The sequence below is a fragment of the Leptopilina heterotoma genome, unplaced genomic scaffold, assembly GCF_015476425.1.
Source record: "Leptopilina heterotoma isolate Lh14 unplaced genomic scaffold, ASM1547642v1 Lhet_206, whole genome shotgun sequence".
Taxonomy (NCBI): domain Eukaryota; kingdom Metazoa; phylum Arthropoda; class Insecta; order Hymenoptera; family Figitidae; genus Leptopilina; species Leptopilina heterotoma.
In genome coordinates this window covers 12,587-18,767 of record NW_025110922.1, presented here as the reverse complement: position 1 = coordinate 18,767, position 6,181 = coordinate 12,587, and positions in this window count along the sequence as shown.

The following is a 6,181-nucleotide window of genomic DNA, read 5'->3' as shown; positions in this document are numbered from 1 at the left end:
AATATCATATTTCTCTTTTATAATATTTCTAGTCTTTTCTTATTACAATTTAAAAATTTTTTAAGATAAATTATTATTATTATTATTATTTTGTAATTTAAAAATTTTATATTTTCAAGAATAAACGTCAATTTTTGAATGATTACAGATTCAAATTTAAAGAATTCATTTATTAAGTGCATAATTAAATATTATTGTTTATTAATTTTCAAAAACTTTAAGAAATTTTTTAGCAAGAATTTCATTATTTTCATAAATAATACAATTCTTTAGAGGAATTTAATTTCTTTCAATACAATTTTAATAAAATTTCTCGAAAGAATACAATTATTTTTAAAAATATTAAGTAAATTCCATTATTTTCAAGAATTTTAATATAAATTCAATTATTTTCAACAATTTTGATATTATTTAAAATTTTTTTTTTTTAAATTCCTTCAAAAAATTCAATTATTTTCAAAATTTTAGATAAAATTCTTCGAAACAATTCAATTATTTTTATGAATTGTAAAATCCTCCGCAAGAATTTAATTATTTTCATAAAGAAGAAAATTCTTCGCAAGAATTAAAATATTTTCATAAATAATAAAATTCTTCAAAGGAATTCAATTATTTTTATAAATAATAAAATGTTTCAGAGGAATTCAATTATTTTCAATCCAATTTTAATAAAATTTCTCGAAAGAATACAATTATTTTTAAAAGCATTAAGTAAATTCCATTATTTTCAAGAATTTTAATACAAATTCAATTATTTTCAACAATTTTGATGAATAGGTTTCAAATTTTTTAATAAAATTCCTTCAAAAAATTCAATTATTTTCAAAAATTTAGATAAAATTCTTCGAAACAATTCAATTATTTTTATGAATTGTAAAATCCTCCGCAAGAATTTAATTATTTTCATTATTTAGAAAATTCTTCGCAAGAATTAAAATATTTCCATAAATAATCAAATTCTTCAAAGGAATTCAATTATTTTCATAAATAATAAAATGTTTCGGAGGAATTCAATTATTTTCAATACAATTTTAATAAAATTCCCCTAAAGAATAAAATAATTTTTAAAAATATTATTTAAATTCAATTATTTGCAACAATTCAATTATTTTTATAAATTGCAAAATTCTTGGCAAGAATTCAATTATTTTTGTAAATAATAAAATTTTTCCGAGAAATTCAATTATTTCCAATACAATTTAAATTAAATTTTTAGGAAAAAAATTCAATTATATTCAAGATAATTTTAATAAAATTTCTCTAACATATTCAATTATTTATAAAAATTGTAATAACATTTTTCTAAGAAATTCAATTGTTCTCAAAAGTTCTTAATCAAAATTCCTTGTAAATTTCAATTATTTTTAAAATTTCCAATTAAAATTACTTTAAAAAATTACATTATTTTTACGAAATTTAATGAAATTATTAAAAACAAGTAATTATTTACACTTTACAGAAACTCTAATAAAATTGTTTAAAATAATTAAATTTTCTATGAATAATTTTAATATAATTTAATAGGAAAATCGTTAATTACAAATTAATAATAAACACGATTTTAAAAACTAAAAAAAATTCTTCTTAAAATTCAATTATTTTAAAAATTTTCAGGAAAAATTATTAAAAAAACTTCACTATTTTCAAGAATATTGAAATAAATTCTTCAAAACAATTCAATTATTTTAAAGAATTTGAATAAAAATCTTTCTAAGATTTAAATTATTTTCAATACAATTTTAATTACATTTTATCCAGAGAATTCAATTATTGAAAAAAATGTTGATAAAATTCTTGAAAAGAATTAAAAATAGAAATTTTGAATTGAGAGTTAATTCGTTTTAGGAAATTTAATTTAAAACAAAACAAACATAACTTATAAAATTTTGCCAACTCGTCTCTTCGCGACGCTCTCAAAATAAAAAAAATTTCTTTTGGACCTTTTTTCGATGTCAATAATAATTTTGTTTTACATTTGCAGTAAGTAAGTAATCAGTGTTAATTTGTACAAATTGGATTTTCTCCACGGGGATAAAATAATCTATTTTGATCATACGCCTATATGCGGTGAACAAACGATAAAGAGATGATCCGCTTGTATAAAATTTTAAGGACATGCGAAAAGAAATAATAGATGATTGTTTATGCGCCTACTTACGACGTTCTGCATGACTGATATCTAAATGAATTAGGCATTGGTATTATGCTCAAGCACAGGTGCATCGTACTGACCCCTGACGTATTGTGCAAGATGCGACACTCTAATAACATCCGTATAATTATGCGGCATAGACGTTCCTTGACTGCGGGAGGCCAGCCGGTGCAACCATTTCTAAATACCCCTCAGTCACGCATCGACGAGGGGAAAACGCCTTTATATTATGCGTCATTTGTTACACGATCTATCAATGAGAACAACACGTGGATACGAAGGGATATCCCAGATCAAAAGTATTCCTGAAAGAATGCTGCTCAATTTTGAGGGTATATATTATATGCTCCTCAATCTAGATGGAAAAAAATTCTGGAATTTTTTACCCCTCTCCTCTGTTGGGGATGGAGCTTTTTAGTATTATATGCGTAGATATAGGAGACAAAAAAAATGCTTTGCTGGCGAATGTCCCGGATTTATATTCATTTTATTCAATTTTATTTTTGGAATTTATTTAATTATTTTTTTTTCGAGTTTGCTGTTTAAATTCATGAATATTATTCTGATTGTAATTAGAGTAAAAAGCTAGTTTTACTTACTTTTCAAAACCAAATTGATCGGATATTCGGATTCAACATTTTTTGCGATTCTTTTCGGAACTGGAATTTCTTGGCCTTTGGAGTTGACATCCAGAAAACACTTCGGCACTTCGGTAAGTAAAAATTATGTTTTCCGAATAGAAATATATTTACGTTCATATTTAGAAATAATAGTTTGCAATTTATCTATCTTAAAATATATAAAACACTTTAAATAAACTCGTATTCGTGACTCGCTCCGCTCGCTCCAAAGAAAAACATTTGAGGTTATGTTTATAATTTTTTAAATGAAAGTACACGATTACCAACCTCCGATTTTCAAGTTTTAATTACATCTAAAGATTTTAAAGTAGTTAATAAAAACTGATTTTAGTTTTATACAATTTTTGTGCAAGCAATTGTAAGCAATTTTTATTGTTAATAATTTTTTAAATCAATATTAAAATTATTTTAATGATTTTAATAAAACTGCGTTTTTGAAGCGTTTGAAATATTGCGCCGCTATTAAAATTAATCTGATTGGTCCCCCAATTTAGATAGGTATATTTTGAGTTGTTAAATTGGTAACACTGGTCTAAGTAGAAGCAAAATGGCTGCCTTTCATCTGCTGTCAACTCGAGTCAAAGTGTCGTGAATTTTTACAGATAAATAAAGTTTTATACAGCCAGCCAGCTAAATTTTCTGGTTTATCAAGTTCAGATCGTGTTGCGAATCACTATGAATAAGTAGATTGAGCAGATTGCGGAAGATGTGGGAGAAAAATAAGTATTTTCGACACGACACTGCGCCCGACCATGTCCGTGACTTTTAGGTAAATTTACGTTTAAATATACAATTAAAAGTAAGTTTTTCACAAATTATTCTTAAAATATTGTCAAAATTAAATAAATATATAAGTTTTTATGGTTTTTGGTAATTTAATAAAAAATTATTATTTAGTATTAAAATTCTTAATGAAGAGCAAGTTGGCAACACTGGCGTGAGCTAAGTAGAAGCAAAATGGCTGCCGTTGTCAATGCGAACATCGCGTCAGTCTCGTCAAATTCGCTCTGAATCGAGTTTTTTTTGATAATATTTTGTTTAAATATTTAGTTTATCTAGTGTAGGGCAATGTTCCGACTAGATATGAATAAACAGTTTATGTATATTTCGGAAGATATGCGAAAAATAAGTGTTTTCCAAAAGCCGCAAGGTCTGGCCGTGTCGCGTCTTGTAGGTAAATTTTTCATTTTATTTACATGTCAAAGTGCCCCTTTCACTATTATTTTCAATTATTTCATAGATAATCTAATAAATTTAATGACTTTTGTAATTCTAAGCTAAACAAAGATCATTAATAGTATGTGTAAGAAAGTTTACTCTGCGCATGCGCAGACGGGAAATTAGCAAATTGTTGATTTTTTTTCGTTTTTAAGGGCATTTGAACCTTGATGACGTCACACATGCTTTGCACAAACTGTAACGTCATCAAGGTTCAAATGCCCTTAACTACAGATTATTATTTTTTACATTGAAATTCGTAAATGAATAATTATTTACCGTCGCTTTTACTATTTTCCCTGTAAGTGGTAATACACTTGTTGAGAAAATCGACTTTGCACATAAACAATCACATTGACATTTGTTATACTACAAAATGTCTATATTTTCCTAAAGTGATTGTTGTCAGTATTCCTTTTAGATTTGTTTTTTAACAAAACGTCATATTGCTTGAATAATTTAAAAAAATTTTTTTATTTCTGAATCATATATAGAGGAAATAACAAAGGTTGTATAATTATTAAAGAGGTTATCCTCTTTCGATCGTTGTATAATTTTGTAAATTATATGTCTAATTTATGAATGATTCAGAATTTTAATTCTAATTTCAAATCTGCAATTATCGTTCAAAACATTTAAATTGTAGTAAAAATATTTTGTACTTTTTTATAGCGTTTAGAAATTTCTGAATAATTATTCAGAAATATTTGAGTATTTCGGTGTTTTTCCTAATCCCGCACTGAAAAAAATTTATTTAATTCAAATAAAAACATAAGAAATTTATTAAATAAAATAATTTATTATTTTATTATCGAATGAATATTTACATAAATGAAATAATTTTCATTTAAATCAGGTAAATTTTTTTTGCTTCAAATAAGTACTAAAATTTTTGTCTCAAGTGCAATTTATTTGGTTTCAACAAAAGTTAGTTGATTCAAGTAAATATTTATTTGATAATAGACAACTAATCAATTACTTGAATCAAATAAATTTTGTTTCATTTTTAAAAATGATGTAAATCAGGGTTCAAACTAAGTCCGTAAATTCTGTACAGGTCCGTAAATTTGCTTCAAGTCTGTAAAAGTCAAGTTTTTTCGAAAAAAGGTCCGTAATTTAATTGAAAAAGGACAAAAAGTTTGTAAATTGTACGATATAAATTGGAGAATTTTAGAGAAATCACAAATGACTGCAGAAATTAAATTAATATGTTCAAAAAAGTTTAAAAATTTTCGTCAAAATTTAAATTATCTTTATAAATAATAAAAGTCTTCTCCGAAATTCAATTATATTTTCAAAAGTTTTAATACAATTCTTGGCAAAATTTCAATTATATTAATTCTTTTCAAAAATTTTCCTCAGTTCAATGATTTTCAATATCTACTATTTTAATGGAAATTTTCCAACAGAATTCCATTATTTCAATAAATTTTTTAAAAATTTTACGCAAACATTGCATTATTTTCATAAAATAATAAAAATTTCATAAGAATTCAATTATTTAAATTTTTTTATAAATTTCTTCCCAATAATTTTATTATTTTCATAAATAATAAAATTTTTACACGGATTCAACTATTTTTGTAAATAATAAAATTCGTTTCAAGAATTCAATTATTTTCATAAATAATAAAACTCATTGCAGAATTTCAATTATTTTTAATACAATTTAAATTGAATTCCTCGAAAAATGTAATTATTCTTAAAAAATTTTATTAAAATTCGTTCAAAGAATTCAATTATTTAAAAATTTATTGATAAAATTCTTTATGAGAATTCAGTTTCAAGAAACATTCAATTATTCAATAAATTATTTAATTTTGTATTTAATTAATTGAATTCTTGTAGAATTTTATATTAAAAATTGATTTAATAAAAATTAATTTGGGTTTAAATTTTAAAAATAATTGAATTTTGAAAAGGTTTCTAATTAAAGCCTTTGAAAATTTGAATTTTCCAAATTTTTAACTTATAATTCTGTGGAATTAATTTTTTTTTTAATAAGTTTAATTGCGGTTTTTTTAAAATTATTTAATGTTTTTGTTTTCTAATATATATTTAATTGAAGAATTTCCGAATAATTGAAATTTTGTAAAATTGAATTATAAACAAATGAATTTGAAAATTCTCAAAGAACTTTTTCAAAAATTATTAAAAATAATGGATTTAT